We start from the raw sequence: 21,186 nt of genomic DNA, 5'->3' as shown, positions 1-21,186 counted from the left end.
GCCCAAATGTATGTTAATAAATTTGACAATCTTAGTGAAATGGATGAATATTTACAAAAAAATAAATTGCCCAGATTAACAGAAGAGGAAATAAACCCCATTTCAGAAACTACTAAAAATGATTTTATAGAGCTAGAAAAAACAGTAACAAAATTCATCTGAAAGAACAAAAAGTCCAGGATGAATGAATGAATGAAAAGAAATGCAAGCAAGGTGGCCTAGATATACCTGATTTTAAATTGTATTATAAAGCAGCAATCATCCAAACTACTTGGTACTGGCTAAGAAATAGAGTGGTAGATCAGTGGAATATGTTAGGTATGCAAGACACAACAATCCACGACTCTACTAATCTACTATTTGATAAATCCAAAGACTCCAGCTTCTGGGATAAGAAATCACTATTTAACAAAAACTGCTGGGAAAACTGGAAAAATGTATGGCAGAAACTAGGCATAGACCAACATCTTACACCCTATACAAGGTGAAGTCAAAATGGATACATGATTTAGATATAAAGAATGATACTATAAGCAAACTAGAAGAGCAAGGAATAGTTTACCTTTCAGATCTATGGAGAAGAGAAGAATTTATGACCAAACAAGAGATAGGGAACATTATGCAATGCAAAACGAATGATTTTGATTACATTAAATTGAAAAGTTTTTGCACAAATAATCTCAATGCATCGAAGATTAGGAGGGAAGGAGAAAATTGGGAAAGAATTTTTACAACCAATATCTCTGATAAAGGCCTCATTTCTAAAATATATAGAGAACTAAGTCAAATTTATGAGAATACAAGTCATTCCCCAATTGATGAGTGGTCAAAGCATATGAACAGGCAGTTTTCAGAGGAAGAAACTGAAGCTATCTATAGTCATATGAAAAAATGTTTTAAATCACTCTTGATTAGAGAAATGCAAATCAAAACATCTCTGAGGTACGGCATCACACCTATCAGTTTGGCTAACATGACAAAACATGACAATGATAAATGTTGAAGATGTGGGAAATTTGGAATACTAATACATTGTTGGTGGAGTTGTGAAATGATCTAACCATTTTGGAGAGCAATTTGGAACTATGCCCAAAGGGCCATAAAATTATAGATATCCTTTGATCTAGCAATACCGCTTCTAAGTCCCAAAGAGATCATATAAATGGCAAAAGGACCCACATGTACAATTTATAGCAGCTCCTTCTGTGGTGGCAAAGAATTGGAAATTAAGGGGATGCCCATCAATTGGGGAATGGCTGAACAAGTTGGGGCATATGAATGTAATCAAATACTATTGTACTATAAGAAATGATAAGCAGGCAGCTTTCAAAAAAAATTGGAAATACTTGCATGAACTGATGCAGAGTGAAATTAGCAGAACCAGGAGAACATTGTACACAGTAACAGCCACATTATGGGATGACTGACTTTGATAGACTTGGCTCTTCACAGCAATGCAGGAATCTAAGACAACTACAAAAGATTCATAATGGGAATTGCTATCTACAGCTCGAGAAAGAACTGTGGAGTCTGAATGCAGATGGAAGCATCTATTTGCTTTCCTTTTCCTTTGTTGTTTTGTTTTATTGCTTTATTCGTGTTGTTCTTCCCATTAGTTCTAATTGTTCTTTACATCATGACTAATGGGAAAATATGCTTAACATGAATATATACATAGAGCCTATATTGGATTGTATGCCATCCCGGGGTGGGGGGAGAAAAGAGAGAGGGAGAAAATTTAAAACTCAAAATCTTATGTAAGTGAATGTTGAAAACTAAAAATAAATAAATTTTTTAAAAATGAAAAGAAAAAAATTTAATAACTACTTATTCGAGGTATTGAGGAGGGGATCCCTGTTCATTTTCAAGGTAGCCCAGAAGGTCTCTGTGATTCTAATTCAGTGATTCCATGATTCTATGAAGTAACCAGTGGAAAAAGAATTGATAGCACAATGATTAAATCACCTAAGATTTCCCTTCCCCCTATCCCTGGACAATCTCTTTCCCAATAGAGCTAGGAGAAACTCAGTTATAAGAGGCAAGCACTAATTTATAGACTTTTAGCACCGTTCAATATGCTAGTATTCTACTTAAGAGGTAGGGGGAACTAGCAACTGGGACATTGTACAAGCCCTCTCACAATCCCTAGCTCTCCTTCTACTAATTTGATCAGTGCTCACAGGTAGGGCTATGCTGGAGCTAGCTCAAGTCAGCTCATGAGAGCTGACTGTTAAATTTTCAATGTGACCTCAGAAATCGGCAAATGCTACAAATCATGGTTTGATTTATTGTTTTGTTGATCATCTAGACTTGAGAAAGTGATGGAGAAAAAAAAAACCAAAACAAAACAAAAAGAAAGTGATGGAGAAAATGTTAATAATGAAGACTTAACTTAAAAGTACATTATACCTATATACACAAATATATATGTATATGCATACACACACATATATCATGAATACTTTCTTTAAAAAGAGGTAAACACTGAAAAATATCTTAACTTAGAAGAAACAAATGATTACTGAGATATGAGTCACTTCAAAATTAGCTATCTGTATATAAGATATATGGGAGGCAATATGTTATAGAGTACTGAATTTGGAGTCAGCATAAACCTGGTTTCAAAGGCAATGTATGACCTTAGACAAGTCATTTTATTTATCCATGAGACTCTGAGACTCGATATCGTCATGTGGGGAAATGGGATTTGAAATATTGTTTTTGGCTTCCTTTGCCTCCTGAGACATGAAGGGACCAGACTATGGGGAATTAATGTTCAGGAGGTTTTCATAGAATTCCCGTTCCCACCCCCACCCCCACCCCCAACCCTGTGCAGAGGAGAATGCCTTCCTGACTTAATGTTACACTCAAGGGATACCTGGAAACTTAGGAAGGACAAATGAGCATCTGGAAAATGTTCTTTAAAGAGATCAGAAACAAGTAAAGGTTAAAATAATATGTTGTCTCACTAATACACAAGGAGGTGAAGCTAATATTAGAAAGCCCTGCAAAGGAAAAAAAAAAGCTAATGATACTGTTTTTCTTTCTTTCTCTCCTTTTAAAAAAAGGTAAATTGCGACTAAGAGACAAGAAAAAGCAACATGTAATGGGAGGGCTGAAAATCAAGCAGAAACAAGGGGAGACCTGACGATTTACTGCAAAATAAATTAGTTAAGATAAAATCTGCAGAAATTGACTAAAGTCATTGCAGAACCACTAGCTATTATTTTTAAGAACTTCTGAGGAATATGGAGATTTAAAAAATAACAATTAATTGCCTGTGTTTTTGAAAAGAGGAAAACTATAACCCTGGAAAGTATCCCTGTGTAAGCTTAATACATCTTGAAAAAATGCTAGAACTCATTATTTTAAAAATGACAATTATTTTAAAATTCCTCAAAGAGATCCATGAAATCAGTAATCACCATTATAGCTTTGTAAAAACAAAATTCTCTGGATTTAACTGACCTTCCTTTCTAGCAGAATTTAGGCCCAGTTTTACTCAAGGAAAGAAAAGGTTTCATCTCTATTGGTTTTCGGAAAGCATTTTGTTTTGTCTCACATAAAAACACCCATTAAAAAACTAAGCAATATAATACAGAAAATAAAGTTGATGGGTGAGTGTTCAACAAGATGAAGGGCTGATCTTAAAGAATTGCCAGAGCTCAATATCTACTTGGGGGGATAGAACAAGATGATTTAAGGTCTAGGAAATAGTCTCTTGTGAGAGAAGCATTTATTTAGCCTAGAGAAGAAATGTCTGTGAGGACTTCATTGCAGTCTTCTTGTATTTCAAGGGATGTGAGATGGGTGTCTTTGAGAACCTGTTTTTGAATCAACTGAGGACTAAACAAAAGATTTGGTGACAACGGAAAGAATTTGATTAGAAATTGGGGAGGGGGACTGGGAGCTTTGAATACAAAGGACAGACAAATTGCCATACGTAACTGTCAGAATCACAAAATCATGGGATGGTAGAGCTGGGAGGAACCATACAAATTCAACCCTTTCCTTTACAGATGAGAAAACAGAAATCATGGAATCTCCTTCTGTGGAACATTATTTTAAAAACAAGTATTATTGATGCCTTTTGTCTTTATGTCATAATCATTTCTAGATAATACCATTCTCTTACCTTCCTGTTTTCCTGACCCCAGAGACTTCCCTTGTAGCAAGGAAAAACAATTAAGCAATGACCCAAGCAGTGCTCACAACTGACAATGACACAACCTTCTACCAGGGTAGTTCCTCCCTCCTCTTACCACTACTTTCTACTGCAAAGAAGATGGAGCCATGTCCTATTATCTGTTCTCTAGGCCCAGGATTGGTTTTCACAATTACTTGAAGTCCAGCTTTCTTTTAGAGCTCTTTTCATTTATATAATTGCAGTCATTGAGTATGCTATTCTTCTGATTCCATTCATTTTACTCAGCATTAATTCATACAAATCTTCCCACTTTATTTCCATTTCATTTCTAGAACAAAAAGTGCTGCTATGAATAGTTTTGTATGTAGGACCATTACTCTAAAACTGGAAGAGACCTCACAGGACACCAGATCCAATCCTTTCATTTTACAGATATGGAAAACAGACATGCTGAAGTTAAGTTCCTTGCCCAAGGTTACATAGCTAGTAACTGTATGAGCCAGGATTTTAACACAAGTTCTATGACTGCAGACTCAGTATTCTTTCCATTGTATCACATGGCCCCCATTCTATTGGGCCTTTCTTTCCATCTTTTGTTTCCTTGGGGTATGTGCCCAGTATGGGTCTTCTCTGGAGTGTTTTGAAGATGGGTAGCACAAACTCCCCTTCTTGAAAGTTGTGATGGAAGGATAGCCCTGTCCGCTTCCACTGGAGTCCTCTTCTGATGTCTTTTCTGTCATAGAGGTGACCCTGGGTCCTCCAAGGCTATGCTGGTTGAGTACAAGCTCTGGCAGATATTGCCAAGCTGGAAAGGCTTCCAGAACAGGCCTGGCAACAAACTGTATATATATCATATGAAAAGAAGCCATGGGGTAATGAATTTTTCAATGACAATAAATCTCCATGACTATATACTAAGTCACAGAGGTGTTGAAATCTACTCTGGTGAAGGGAGGACCCATGCCAACTCTTGGAGTTGAAGCAAATATAGTCCTGCCCTCAGGCAGCTGGATGAAACAAATAAACTTTTGAGCTTTCTCCCAAGTTTGCCAGGCTATAATTAGTAGTCTTGAAGACTGGGGTGGGAGATAATGAAGGCTTAATGCTATTTAATATTTCCATCAAAGATATGTGAGACAGTGTAGGGAGAGTACCAGCCACAGCCAGAAAGGCTTGAGTTCAAATACCACCTCTGACACATACTGGATGAGTGACCCTGGGTAAGTTATTTACCATTTCTGTGCTCTAAGAAATTCTCTTGGACTATGCACTTGAAGAAAAGTACTGATCTGTGCTAGTAGAGGGAGTTTCCTTCTACAATCTGGGAGTTCTCTATACCAGTGAATTCACAGACCAGTCCCTTATTTGTATCCTATCAAAGGTGTAGATAATTGGCACGGAGTTGGCACTTAATAGATGTCAATTGAATTGAATGAAATGAGATTGAAATCTTGCATTATGATTCGAGTCACAATTAATAGCAAGTTAAGGGACTAGGTGCTTGGGCAAAAGCAGCTAGTACTAAGAAAATAAGACAAGCAGGGCCAGCCCCATGCATAAACAATGTCATTAGCTGCCTATAGGGTGAAACTTTTGGAGTGGCTACAAGACTTGATAACAGAGATAGGCAGTACAGTTTTCAAAGGCAAAGTTCTTTGCTGTGACTATCTACTGTAGCCTTTGTGAGCTCATGCAATTGTTGACTCAGGGCTGGAAGGGGTCTCAGAGATTATATAATCCAATCTCCCCATTTTATAGACAAGGGAACTGAGGCCTAGAGAGCTTGTGTCTTGGCCAGTGTTCCACAGCTGGCAAGTGGCAGAGTTGGACCATGAACCCAACTCCCATTGATCTGGAAGAGATTTTATAGACCATCTAGTCCAGAGGTTACTAACCTTTTTCTGTGTCTTGAACCCCTTGGTCAGGCTGGGAAAGCCTCAGAACACTTCAGAATAAGATTTAAAAACATAGGATCACAAATAAAAACAATCATAATGAGATTAAGATGTGATTCCCCCATCTGAGTTTACATACCTCCTGAAATCTATTCATGAATCCCTTAAGGTTCTGTGGCTAAGAATCCCTGATTCTAGGGCATCCTGCGCTTTTTATTGATCAGGGAACTCAGACTGAAAATGTTTAAAGTGGACGGAAAATGATCTCTGTGTGATAGTATTGAGAAAAAACAGGAAGTAGCAAGTATCAGATGTGGAAAGAAAATCTTAAACAGTATGGAAATGGAATACTCATCTGAGGTCATCACCAGGAAATGGTTAATTAGTACCTTTTTTTTATGCCATACGCTGGATGAATGTGAGTCACTAATAGAGTTCCATTGTTGTGAGGGAAATCATCATTTTCTATTATATTAATAACCCTCTATCAATTAGGATCCAGGCTTTTTATTTTTTCATTCAGAGACCAGCCCCTATAAGTCAGTCAGCCTGTCTCTGAAGGGCATGGCTGATAGATGGGATTACCCAAATCCTCCAGGAACATGCTCCTTGTTCTTGGGTGGGACTCCATCCAACAAGGAGATCTTACTTCTGTCTAGAGTGTGAACAGAAACCAATCTAGGTGAATTCCAGCTCTAAAGCTTTAAGGTTATGCCCTTGCACCCCTCCATTAGAGTTTATAGTGACCCAATTCATAAAGGAGAAAACCACCCAGAGTGGTCTGAGTAGAGATGGATTCCTTTGTCACATCGCTGGAGGTTACTAAGTCTCATGATCAAGCTATGTTCTCGGCAGGAGGAGCTGCTGATTTTTAGCCCACCTCCTTATTTAAATGTCTACTCCCTCATTAATTGTTCACCTGTTGGGGTTGATTTGTCCTGTTAGGGGCATTGCTTTTCAAAAAATATTTGAGACATTCAGTGTCTCCATTAAGTGTCTTTTGGTTACTGAGGAAAATCACTATCAATTTATTATTTGTTAGCCTAATTAATAAATTGACTATTAATTACCCAGCAACTCTGTCAGGTTTTTCATTTGTCTTAGTTGCAGGGACTATTTGTGACTTTCTTTATATCCTAGTGCTTAGCTTAAAGCCTGGCATATAGTAGGTACTTAATAAGTGCTTACTAATGAACTATTTTAGAAGTAAGCAGAACACAAAAGCATATAGAGTCATGACTTTTAGGACAAGGAAGGAGTGTAGAGTTCATTTTGTCCAAACCCTCCTTTTATAGATGAGGACACTGAAGAGGGAACAGGAAAGGGTAGCTAGTGATTCTCAAAATCACACAACAAGATTGTGGCTGACCCAGAACTAGAACACAGATCTCCTAATTCCTGTTGTAGTACCTTCCCACAACATCATATGGCCTCTTGACTGGGGAGTAATCTTTGTATAACAGAAATACATAGCCCTGTTATGACTAGTATTGTTTCTGTGTTGGTGTTATACAATGAGATAGTCCTGGGAGATTTGATTGGTATGGGGAGTAAATTAGGAACCCATTTTGGAACAGATGAAAAATTTGAAAATATACTCTCAGAGGGAAAAAAATGGTTCTTTAGCACAAAGAAGAGACTGATAAGAGTTTCAGGTATCTTTCCAAGATATGATGCTTTTATTTTGGCTTCTTTATTTGTACTCCAACACCCTGGCACCTAAGCTCTGATTGGCAAGTTTTCACGTTATCTTTCCCAGTCCTGGGTCCACTATACCATTTCCTCATCACCTCCATGCCACTGCAAGTGGATTCCCCATCCTAACTTGCCCCATCTCCTTTCCCAACTCTTGCTCCTCTATACATATTAACTTTTTCTTAATAGAATATATTTGAGTACATACTGTCTTTCTTGTGTGTATCTGTATCTCCAGTACATGATACAATTCCATGAACATGGTAGGTGCTTAATTAATGTTTATTTATTTCATTTCACCATTCTGTTCTCAGGAGTTATTGTAGTATTGGTTGCTGACTCTTCCCCACTGAAGAAAGAGCATAGGATGTTAATTGTGGCACACAGGATTGAGTTGATCTATGAGAAATTCCCTGACAGTGAGGGTGTTAAGTATTAGTCTGGCTTTTTTGAGGAAAGCTGTGGAATCCCCTTGCTGTCAGCTGTCAACAATCATTTGAACATGTTCAGAAGTGTCATTTATATTGGTTGAATGGTACTTCTGTTACTGGGCAAGCAAGTGTTCCACTTCTGACTTTGTTGGCACTAGTATATGCCACTGGATGGAGTCATATTTAAAAAGAAAAAAAAATCTGTCATTAAAAGTCTAAGGTAGTTCACAGTTTCAATGCCTTGAGTCCAGGGTGATGCTGGTAAATATTGAATAACTGGCTCTCTGGGGGGAAAAATGTACACACAACGCATTTTAAAGTTTAATTTGTCATATTAACATTATCTCTATCACTTTATTAAATCTAGACAATCAATAAGACAATAAATCAAGCCCTGATTTGTAGAATTCGCCAATTTCCCAGGTGTAAATGCTCACACTAAAAATATTGCAACTGGCTCTCAGAAACTGTTGGAGCTGGCCTTAGCACAGCCCTGCTTGAGTCCAAATATTTCCTAGCACTTGAAGGAATAACTTGGTTTAAGACATATTGTAACAAGTTCTCTTTTAATGCTTTTTGTGGTTATCTCCTTTAGTGTTGAGATAGGGATTCCCTCTGCCTGTATTGGGGAAAACACTGCCCAAACTTCATCCCAATCCTGATTCAGAGGCAGTCATTTTTCAGATTTTTGTTGTTGATGATTTTCATGCAAGGTTACTCCTGTTGAGCCATTCTGGGCCAAAGTCAATGCACAGAGAAGCCCACGCAACTAAACATGCTGATGAATGGGGCTCTTAGTCTGAGTCATGCAGGCCTACTTACCTTATTCCTCAGTTTAGAGAAACAGGGAGCAGCAGTCAATGAATACTCTGTGCTCTGCACAAACTAGCCTACGTAAATATTTTATTTAGTAGTTTAAGTAGGGGGAAAAAACCCCTTAAAATAACTTTTGCTTTACTGTTGCATTCGAATATATCTTCTTCATAAAATTCTGACTGTAAGTTTGCCTCTAAGTGGGACAGTTGTCAGTACACAATTTTTAATAATAAAAAAAACCTTATTGGAGCATCACTACATGCCCTTGTAAATTAATTTCATGATTTTAGTTTAATTTAAAGTGCCTCTTTCGCCACATATAAAAATGTTAATTCTTCTCACTTAGCAAACAAGTGGTTATTAAAATGTCTACTAATTGTCAGGAATTATAGTAGATGCTAGAAATACACAAACAAAAAGTCAATCATCTCTATCCTCATAGATCTTAGATGCTATTGGACAAAGAAATGTGACACAGAGAAGTAAATCAAATATATAAAGGGTTCCAAAAAGACTCAGGATAGTTTTAATTTTTAACAGGGAACTAGCGATAGGGATCCACTCTTCTATTTAAGCTTTAATATTTTAAAGCTGCATTAAGATTTTTGGTACACCCCATATAGAGATTTTTTAAAACTGAGAGGGCACCAATATCAGGAAAGACCTCAAGTAGACAGTGGCCCTTGAGCTGATCTTTGTAGAAAGCTATGGATTCTGAAAGTGGATGGTAAGAATCAAACTAAATTTTTTTATGATTAAAGTAATTCCAAGTTTACTATGAAAAACCTACTTGTAGAATTTTCTAAGGTGGTAAGTAGATTTGATTTTATATACATATAGATATATTATGTACATTCCTCTATATGCACAGATGTTGATATAGATATAAATATGTATGCATTGAAGTACAAATGAAATGATATATTTGTAAAAATCCTTATGAGCTTTAAAAGGACTAAATAAATGTCATTTACAATTATTAACATGATAATAATATTGTTGACAGTGAAACTACACATTTAGACTCAACCCCTGATGTAAGGAAACACAAAAAGCAATCAACATAAAGTTGGGAAGAGCAGCTGGATCAGACAAAACAGACAAAAATTATACTCTTTTTTGAAAGCAATTCAGTATTAAAGTATTAAAGAATCAATTTTCAAGTTACCTGAATGTAGAGAAGAAATCATATATGACATTATTGACAAAAGGCAATTCAGTGGACATCAAGAACATCAGATTAATATGCCTACTTATTCTCATCTTTGTGAAAGTGATTTACATATTATCAATGGCATCCTTGATGAGAGTATGAAAAGAGAATAGATAGGCAAGGTTTCAAAAAAGATTTTCTACAACTGATTCAATTTTTACAATCACACATTGACCAAAAGGCACAAAAATCAAAATGCTGCTACGTTCACAGATTTTTAATGATAAAAAAGTATTTGACTTAGTAGAACAAAATACAGCCAATGATTCTCCTTCAACAAAGTTTCCTATGTATACGTGTATTTTGCACCAAAAATTCCATGATAGATGCAAACACAGAGATAATTTTTTCCAACAATCCTCTGACTATCAATATCAAATAAAGAATAAAATAAGGAGCTTGTATGTTGCCAAAAGTATGTTCAACTATCACAAGGATCCCCTGTGCAAAGCACAAATAAGAGTAGTTCCATAAAGATAGTGATGTCCTCCAGATGTTTCTCTTTGCAGATGACATTGTACTGATTACATCAAGGCTCAAAATGTTAGAGATCTTTCTACAGCCATAAAATCATCTTTTTAACACTAGTATTCTGATGATGAATTATGATTCTAAATCATGGAGTTCAGCATTCTTTAAAGAACACAAATGGTTAATGCTCCAAAGGGCAATAGACTCTCATTATGAATGTAAATATCATCAATCACCTCATGCCTATAAGAAGTAGTGCAAAAGAAAATTTTCAGGAAATACATGCTTAGAAGAATAAGGGGGTCATTACAACATCTAAACAGCTGTATACTCCACTAGCCTTCATGGAATGTTGAAAGACTTACAGCAGGAGTTCTTAAACATTTTTGTATCATGGATCCCTTTGTCAGTCTCAGGAAGCCTACAAACCTGATCTCAGGATGATGTTTACAAATGCATCAAATGAAATATTTGGACTAAAAAGGAAACCAATTATACTGAAATGCAATTTTCATAACAAAAGCATAGAGCCCAGGTTAAGACACCCTGACCTAAAGGAAAGCCTCTAGAATATTAGACAGTTCTACAGAAAATCTATTATGGATATATGGATAAGAATTGCACAAGATAATAAGGCAGGAATATATGGATTCCAATAATTGGCAATGGAGGAAATAGTCAATGAATTCATAGATTTGTCCCTTGCTTAAGATAGATTAAAAAAAAAAAAACTAGGCTTAATCCCTAGAAGAACTAAGGTTAATTTTAAAACATAACTTACTGAATTTTGAACTTAATGAATGCTGAAGGATGAATAGGTTGCTGAGTTGATACAACAGTCCTTTCTTGAACATTTTTAATAGGATAAATTATGATACTCTCCTGAAAGGAGAGAGAATAAATTTGGCATTCCATAGATGTGCTTGGTGGTAGAACTTTTGCTAGTATCTAATTTTTCTTAAATTAATCAGTTATGGTCTGTCTCTACAGTGATATAATGAGTGAAGACTCATGAGAGACATAATTAGTTCACTTATAATAGTCTAGTTCTGACACCTCTTTTAAGTGAAAATCAAATCAAACCACAGATCTGTTGCTGAATATATAGACATGTCAACAAAGGTGTATATCATTTCTTGATTGCCTCTTCAACCCTATGATTCTTTTTTCTCCTCTCAAAGATGATGGTTAAGAATATGGCAGCAGTATGTCCAAGTCCACCTCAATCAGAAAGGATTATGATGGAGCTGTCCCATGGCTGTGCTAGCACATTAACATAGGGAGGGCACAAAAAATGGAAGTAGTTCCTCAAAAGAATTGAAGTACATGTGGGATGGATTGGGAGATACAAACCATGAACTCCCTCAGCACTTTCTGTATATCTGACCTGAATTCTGTTCTTGCAATTCGTTTCTCATCCTCGGCTCTTGGATACTGGTGCTCCAAAGAAATGCTAACACTAACCCTACTTGGCATTTTGGTTTATATTTGGCTCAATCTCCATTTGGACCTTGCCCTTATTTTGGGGGAGAGAATTTTCCTTTACCTTTTCTTGCCTTGGTATTTGTCTAATCCTTATCTCACTTTGGCCCTTCTTCAAAGGAGTTTTGACATAGGTCTTGCCATAAAAGGTGGTTACAATAAAACAACCTCCTTATCCGATGTCCCAAACAAATTTAAAGATTACAAATTGCCTAATCTAAGAAATGTTGACTTATGATCTTCTGTATTCATACTTATTATAATACTCAAAGATTTGTGATGTTATCAGTATGAATACTCCTTCCACTGATAAAGGTCACAATCTCTTTATACCTCAGTATATGATCTTTGTGAGATGCAGTAGTCCAAAAGAGTTACTCTGTGGACAGCCTGTTGATGAATTTCTCTTAGTATGCTGTCCACCACTGGGCCTATGCACAAAGCTGCTAGACCTTCCAGGATTAGTATATCACATGCATAGCCATTAAAAACTCAAGGTCACCTCTTCTACGGTGAGGCATCAGAACAATACATTAGTGGGGGTTTGCATTCACACCATGCTTTCTATCACTGTCACTTTTGATGTGATGCTGTCACATACTGTTAAGTGAAACAATTTAAAATGATTAATTTTTGGCTATTGTTCATGAATGATAGCAGTTATACATTCTCCCTTTTGCGATGCAACCCAAGGACACAAGGCCAGCTTCCCCTTTGTAACCATTCATATTTAAATGGTTAAATGGAATTACTGGGCATTCTCATGGGGAGTCATCCTCTCCAATGTCATAGTGAAGGACAGTTGGATATGGTGAGGAGCTGATGAGGCAAATTCAGAAGTTGCTCTGTCATCACGGTGCCAGTGGCTGACAGAAATAAGATGCTCAGGCAGATCTTATCCATTTAAAACTCTGACTTAAGCCAGACTGAAACAATGCCAGGAGGCCAAGGGAGATGATGTGAAGAATAAAAAGATGTGCAGCTTATTGCTAAACAATGTAGTGTGCTTTCAGAACCTGATTATTGCCAATCCATCCACTAATTTGTGCCTTCAGAAATCTCAGGTAGTGATGATGACAGTAAAGCTGTGACCAGCTGCCAGATGGTACCACTCTTCCAGGATGGAGCCTGCCACAATTATTCTTCCAGCTGTCAGAGCCAGACTATTGTAATGTCCTCTGTCTGGGTCTCAGGAAGCCACATCATGAAATTCTGACAGGTTCAAAACTTAGCAGTTCCTAAGTTGTTGTGCACAAGATCTCATCTTTCCAATGTTCCTTTTACTATTCCCAGAACAGGCTACTATTTGGTAACCAATAATTTGATTACATTACTCTCAGAAACAATATTTAAGAGCATGGCCATAGCTACCAACCAAGAAACCCCCAAAAATGCGGGGGGAGAGGGGAAAGATGCCTAAGGGCAGCTAAGAGATCAACCTAGAAGTCATATTTCCAGATTTGGACTGTGGAAGTCCACTAAGGGGGTTTAAGTATTCTGCCAATTTACCAAAGAGAATTTCTGGAGTGTTACAACTCATCCAAAACATTACTTCTCCCCTTCTGTCAGAAAAGTCCTTCTCTGACTTCACGCAGACTTTTGCTTTATACTGCTCTACTGCATTCATCATGAAATACTATGTGTCTTAGTTATCTGTATATGCTTTCTCATCCTACCAGAGTGTCGGCTCTATGAAGACAGAGACACTGTCTTAACTAAATTTTAGCTCTCATATACACATATCAAAGACTTAACCAGAAATTTCTATACCTGGGATAAGTGTTAGCAGTGGTTGGGGGGGGCAGGGTGAGAGCAATTTAGAGGTTTACCTTATGTGTATGTTCATGCAGAAGTAGGTGACCGTGGGAAAATACTGTAGTAGCTGCTAAAAAGGAAGGGAGTGTCTCCAGTCAAATATCAAATCAACAAGCATTTATTACACCCTTATTGTTTGCCAGGTTACCAGAAAAGATCTCTTGGAGAAAGCAGAATTTGAGCTGAGACTTGAAGGAAATAGGAGAAGCTGGAAGGTGGAGACAAGCTTGGAAGGCATTCTAGGCATAGGATACAGCCAGTGAAAAGGGATGCCATCTGGAGATAGGGTATCATAAGCAATAAAGGGCATGAGGGTCAACGTCAATAGACTGTGGAACACATGGAAGGGAACAAAGTAGAAAATTGGAATGCCAGGAAGGGGTTAGGTTGTAAATAGCATTATCATCATCATTATCATCATCATCATCACAACTGTCATCTCTTACATAGTTGGATTTGCTTCAAAGACATAGCAAGAACAAAGTACAAATATTTCCCTTAATACCTTGTGGGCATACTCTACACTAAACCATTTAAGTCTCTAGGGAGATTAGACTCAACCTACTTTATGGCATTGGTTCCACCAAGCTCATGTCCGAAGGGTGACATTGCTTCAGGATGAATCCTTGTCTCAGTTGTCCTTGGACTGGAGTCATCCCTTACTCTTTGGGACACCAATGCTAATAAACTTAATTAGGAAGGGAAAGAAGGGAACAAGGAGAAAGAGGTTAAATTACTTACCAAAGGTCACACAGCTAGTAAGTATTTCATGCCAAATTTGAATTCATATCTTCTTGAACTCCAGACCCAGTCTCTATCCACTGTGCCTCCTAGCTGCTTCTGGGAACCTAAGCACTGGAAGATGGGACACCAAAGTGCTCTTCTGATCTTTTGAACTCACAATGTTAGAGCTTACTGTCTCTTCACTTAAAAGGGAAAATAAAAATGTCAAAGGCCAAGGCCCAAGGACTTTTCACTGGTCATATGGCTTCAAGGATAAGGCTTTAAGGCTTCCTTCCTTAAAGAATTGTCTCTCACTAGATACTTGAGCAAAGGAGTCTCTGAAGGAGACCAAAAGGGCTTGTGAAGAGCTTTAAAAGTTAAACCACAGATTTGGTATTTGATCCTGGAGGCAAAAGGGAGCTGGAGAGTTTATTGAATGAGAGACTGATATTGTCAGATCCACACTTTAGGGATATCATGAGTGGTGGATGAACTGGAGTTGGGGAGAAAGTTGGGGCAGGAGACCAACCAGAAGCCTGTTGCAGTGGTCTAGGCATAAGGTGATGAGGGCTTGCACCTGGAGAGTGGCTGTGTGAGTGGAGTGAAAGGAATATATAAAATAAATGATGTGAAGTTAAAACCAACAATACTCTACAACAAATTGGGTATGTGTGGGGAGTGAGAATGGGGAGTCAAGGCAATGAACCCCAGGGTAAGGCCATCACTGCATCAGTATGAGGGCTGGGAGACAGGGGAGGAAGCAGCTCTGGTCAGCATCCATCATTTTCCAATCCAACAAAGCCCTAGTACCCTACTCTAGTTGTATACCCCAACATAGCACAGAGCTCTATCCATAGGAGACAGTAAATGAATGATTGTAGACTTAAATTGAATTTGTTACATTAAATCAAACACTGCATTGATGTATACTATTGGCTTCAACTAAATTCTCTCACTTCCAAAAAGAAGGCTATTTGCTCTTGATCAGTTTATTTAGCTTGCCAAGGGATGGTAGCTGATGCGGTCTATGCAAGGCACATGCTTATAGTAGTGAAACACAAACTAAAGTTAGTTAAAGGGATTTCCTGTAAGTTGCTTCTCATTCTCTCATTCAATCTTGTTTGATGGTTACAAAGGGTAGAACACCATTTCTAAAATTTTACTTGGGAGCCATTTTTACTTGCTCGCTTCATAAGCTTGTTAAGCTTATGTATTATAATTTTAGCAATATATAAGCTTCACAACCTTGGGTTGGGTTGGGCTGATCCAAGTGGATCAAGAATGACAGACTCCCCTTCAGGTCCTTCATGGTAGTTACCACATATTAGAGGTAACTAGATGGCATAGGACATAACTGAAAGGACTGAACAATAGATGGTGTAGGGGTTAGAGTGCCTGATTTAGAGTGAGGAAGACCTAAGTTTGACTCCTTCCTCAGATACTTGCTAGTTGTGTTACCCAGGTCAAGTCACTTAGCCTCTCTCAGCCTCAGTTTACTCATCTGTAAAATGAAGATGTAAATAGCATCTACCTTCCAGAGTGGTTGCAAGATTCAAATGAAATGTCATGTATGAAGTACTTTGCAAACCTTAAGGCATCAGATAAATGTGAGCTATTGTAATTATTGATATAAGACTTACCTAAATGGCTGTAGTAGTAACTGTCTAAAAAAAGTCAACAAGCTGTGTTTATATAATTTTTAATTCTACTCTAAAGAATAGTGGAACCAGCTTGTTTTCCAATAGGAAATAATAATTGTATCAAGCTACCAACTAACACCTTTCAATAATTAAGTACAACTCATGTATAGCCTATATCAGATTGTATGCTGTCTTGGGGAGGAGGCAGGAGAGGGAGAGGGGAAACTTAGAACTCAAAATCTTATAAAAATGATTGTTGAAAATAAAAAATGAATAAATTAGTTAATTAAAATAATTAAGTACAACTACCCAATTTCTATGAGAAATATTTTGGCATGACATTCATCACTTGCCCAGGATGCATTGGGTGAATAGTGAGGAATTACAACCATAATATAGCATACTTATTCTTTCTGCTTTTAGAGGAAAGAGCTTCTAGGATAAAAAACATATTTGGCATTTCCACACATCCTTGTGATATATGCTTTTGATCATTAAATTCTACAATAAAAGTTATATTGGCCCAAGATATTAAGTCCCGCTAAGAGACAATCAAGTCTATTGAAATAGAAAAGGAAGTTAATTATACAGTGATAGAAAGACAGATTGAGCAGCCACTTGAAGGAACTTATTTTTCCCATTCCTACAGGGAGGCTTAATCATCATAGGTGATTCATAAATATTTCTAGATTTGGGAAGGCAGGATTAAGTATACTAAATATTGAGAGGCAAGATGGAATAGTAGACTAACAGGAGTTGGCCTAGCGATTAAAAGACATGACCTAAATTCCTACTTTTGACACATACCAACTGTGTGACCCTGGGCAAATATCAGGGCCCCCAGTCAACCCTTTAAAGCTATGAGTTACAGGTGAATTGTTAATTTGCATGGCACAAGGACTTTCTATGCTAAAATTTCCCTATGCTAATGAAATCACAGTTCTGGGCAACCCAACTACAATAATAAAAAATGAGAGGCAGCATGGCACTATTCTAAATACAGTCTGAGACTGAAGTTGAAAAGATCTATGTGGATTCAAATTCCAATTCCATCTTTGACATTTACTAGCTTTGTGACCATAAGAAATTCACTTAGTTTTGGGAATCCTGAGTTTTCTCATCTGCAGAATTGAGGTAATGCTTGTAAGCATCTACTTCAAAAGGTGGTTGTGAGGTTCAGATGAGATAATTTATATCAAATACTTTGTAAAGGTTCAAGTGTTATACATGGCTTGGACAAGATGACCACTGAAGATCCTTCCTATCCTCAAATTCTATGATTCTATGAGTACTAAAGAAATTTTTGTAATTATTTTTGTTGAATGAATAAATGAGTACATATGGAATCTCATGATAAAATTGCAGAATTTGTTGATAAAAAATAAAAGTAACAGTATATAATATGCTTAAAGCAGCCATTTTCCTGGAATTAAAGTTCTCAATTGTAATATGTAAAAAGGACATCATTTGATTTTATAGAATCAGTCAAATCTTGTGTCATACAAAGGGAAATAATACGGTAAAAGTACAGTTTACAAAAATATACAAATCTCTTTTTTTAGGGCTGAGAGACATCTGCAACGCTACTGATTCTAAGTTATGTAAACAGTTACTAGGCCTGGGAAGAGGAAAGCCAGTCCTTTGGCAAACTCAATTTTGATCCACCACTGTCACTAAACAAAATTAAGTGACTTCTTATTAAACTGATTGATGGTGGATTTAAGTGTCAAATAAAGGATGCTTTGGATAAAGATAAAGACTTTCATAACAATAACCATCACACTTAGTGTCATAAGCAAAGAATTTCATTAGTTTAGAAGTAAAATGATAATAGATGAAATCTTGTTTGGGGAAAAAAGAAAGTGATAGTAAAACTCTGAAGTATAAAACTTTTCTAAGATTTAGAGGCAATTATGAGTGTGGTAGAATTATGAGTGAAAGAGTAAACAAGCTACTCTAGTCTTCTTGATGTTTCTTCTATGTGACAATCCATCTCCTGAGTCCATACATTTTTACTGGCTGTCCCCCAGTACTCTCTTCTCATGTCTACTTCCTTGCTTCCTTGGCTTCCTCTAAGTCTTAGCTAACGTCTCATCTTTTGCAAGAAGCCTTCCAAGTCCTCCTTAATGACTGTGCCTTTTCTCTAAGACTATTTCCAATTTACTCTGTATATATCTTGCTAGTACATAGTCGTCTGCGTGTTATTGTTCCCATTAGATTATATGCTCCTAGAGAACAAAGACTATCTTTTTTAACTTTCTTTGTATCCCCAGAGCTCAGCACATAACTAATTCTTGCTAAACCCTTATGAATTTGAACAAGATCAGATTGAAGTAATTATTTGCCAAATTGGAGATTGACTATACTAGTGTCTGGAAAGAAATAAAGCAGACACCAATGTTCACTGTCAATAGCAAATGATGCAATTTTTTAAAAACTTTCTGTTTCAAGGTCACAACTATTCCCTCTATATTCCCACTTTTTTTAGAGGTCCTACCTAAGATAAAAGAGCTATGGAAGTAAGAAAAACAGATATCTCCACACATGGGTACATCCATAGCAACCAAACTATATTCTAGGGGTCCAAGCAGAAGAAAAGAAAACCATTTTTATAAATCAGACCTAATAATAATAACAGGACAAATTATTGGTTTGTCTGATTTAATTCTATTTTTCTACCTTTGTGAATGCCTAAGAGATGGCATAAGTTTAGAATTGCAGGGGGTTTATTTAATTAAAGAATGTTCTGTGATTTCTTCAGAAATACTTTCCTACAATAAGATCATTTTTTTTGAGTTACCTATATTCTTTATGGTTTAGGGATTTGTGAATTAAGTGTGATATTATAATAATTGGCCCTAAGCCAAACTTGAATCAAATGTATTAAACTCAGCCAAGGCTCTTTTATATCCAGTTTCATGAGAATATGTTTCAAAATATCCTGAGAAAAGTTGTCCTTGAAGTATTTCTTGTCAAATTAGATGCAAGAAATACTATAGTTTTCATATATGTCAGTATTTTAAAATCTCGGGGTAGTTGATGCCCAATTCAGTAATTGAAACTTTGGAGGGGGGCATCTGGACTTATGAAATCATCTGTATGGAAGAATCCCCAGGTGGTAATTCCATCCAGTGATAGAGACTGGCAACTCAACTGAAAGTTTTAGAATTAGAAAGTTGCCTGGGGGTACTAAGGTTATGTATTTATATGTTTGTTCATCTATCTATCTATCTATCTATCTATCTATCTATCTATCTATCTATCTATTATCCTACAATCACAGTTGGAAGAGTACTGGATTTTGAGTCAGAGACCTGGATCCAAAACCTTACTCTGCTCACTTCCTGTGTGACCTTGGCCAAGTCAGTTAAATTCTCTGGGCCTCTGCTTCTTCATCTTTATAATGAATGGGTTATATAGCCTCTGAGGCACTCTTCAGTCTTATATTTATGATCCTCTCATATTAAAACATACTAGGAAAAAAAAATACTAGACCTAAGACCTGAACTTAGATCTCTCTGACTCCAAGACTAGCCCTCAATATACTACACTAAGCTGCCCCTTTCAGCAACGTAAGCTTCTGACACGTGGCTCAGTATCTGGATGCTTATAGAAAGTTGACTGAATTTATATAACTTTAAAATTTGTCTCCTACTTTTTGGAACTATCTCATGAGTGACTGGCACCATTAATCAAGAAAATTAATTAAGGTAGTTTGAGCCATGAAGTTATGAGGATCATCGTCTATGCTTTTTTTAATTGTAGAAAAATAAGGTTTTGAGGTGTTTGACAGAATATCTCAGGTCTATGTCATTTTCATCTAGGGGACTGCTGAGGTCCTGTCCTGCTCTAAAGTTCTAAGCCCCATTCTTCTCTGACACTTCAGAACATGGGGATCTCTAGGAGAGCTGGTATGGTTTTACAGACTTCTTGGCCCTCCTGCTACTATGGCCCTTGGCCTCAGGTGTAGGAGTGGAGTAACAGATGGTCATCATGAGGTCCCCTTGGGCTTGCTGGTCCCCAGAAATGGCTATAATCATGCTCCATTCCTATTTTATATTGCCCTTCATTCCCAAGAGGAGGAAATGGGTATGATATAAGTCCAAAAAAGGTTTTGTGGAAAGATGGAGAACATAGCTAATGGTCTATATGGAGTGCAGTACAGAGTGTGGGGGAGGGGCAGAGAGGAAGCAATGGTAAGGAGGATCCATAAAATAGCAGAGGAAATCTAAGCAAGAATTATTTAGCAGCCTAGAAAAGAAAAAGAAAAACATATGAAGGAAAAGAAGGGCTTCTCTCCTTAATCTCTAAAATTCTAACAATTACAGGTAGGTCAGAAAGGGTCCCTAAAACTGTCTTCTTGGAAAGACCTTATGGTTGTAGAGAAAGTCTATTATTTTTGAAGGAGAGAGAGAGAAAATGCTGTGCCTGATTCTGAGTGATGAATATCTTCTCTCCTTTGAAATTCAACCTCTAGGATTTCACCTCGTAAAATTCACACATCTAATTACATGGCCCACCTTTTAAAAAGTGGAAATGTCTCATTTTTGAAGCTCAACTCCAAGGAATAGAGGGAATTGAAAAAAATCTTCAAGTATTGATTATTTAAAAATCTATCATTCTATATTCTTTAGGGTTTTAATATTTGTTTAATTGAAAGGTCTTCCATAATTTACCCGAAATTATCTTCCCAACCTTGTTATCATAGGCAGGGTGGTGGTTTTTTTGTTGTTGCTGTTGTTGTTGGTTGTTTTTAAGGGACTGTATCTGAATATAAGTTATATCAGTTTAGGTTATTCCTCTCAGCACACTCTGGTCTTGGGCTGTCTGCCCATCCGCCCCTCCCATACCTGCAGTC

This window comes from Phascolarctos cinereus, unplaced genomic scaffold (assembly GCF_003287225.1).
Source record: "Phascolarctos cinereus isolate Bilbo 61053 unplaced genomic scaffold, phaCin_HiC Scaffold_726;HRSCAF=1367, whole genome shotgun sequence".
Taxonomy (NCBI): Eukaryota; Metazoa; Chordata; class Mammalia; order Diprotodontia; family Phascolarctidae; genus Phascolarctos; species Phascolarctos cinereus.
The sequence above is the reverse complement of the archived record's forward strand: the minus strand, read 5'-3'. Positions refer to the sequence as shown.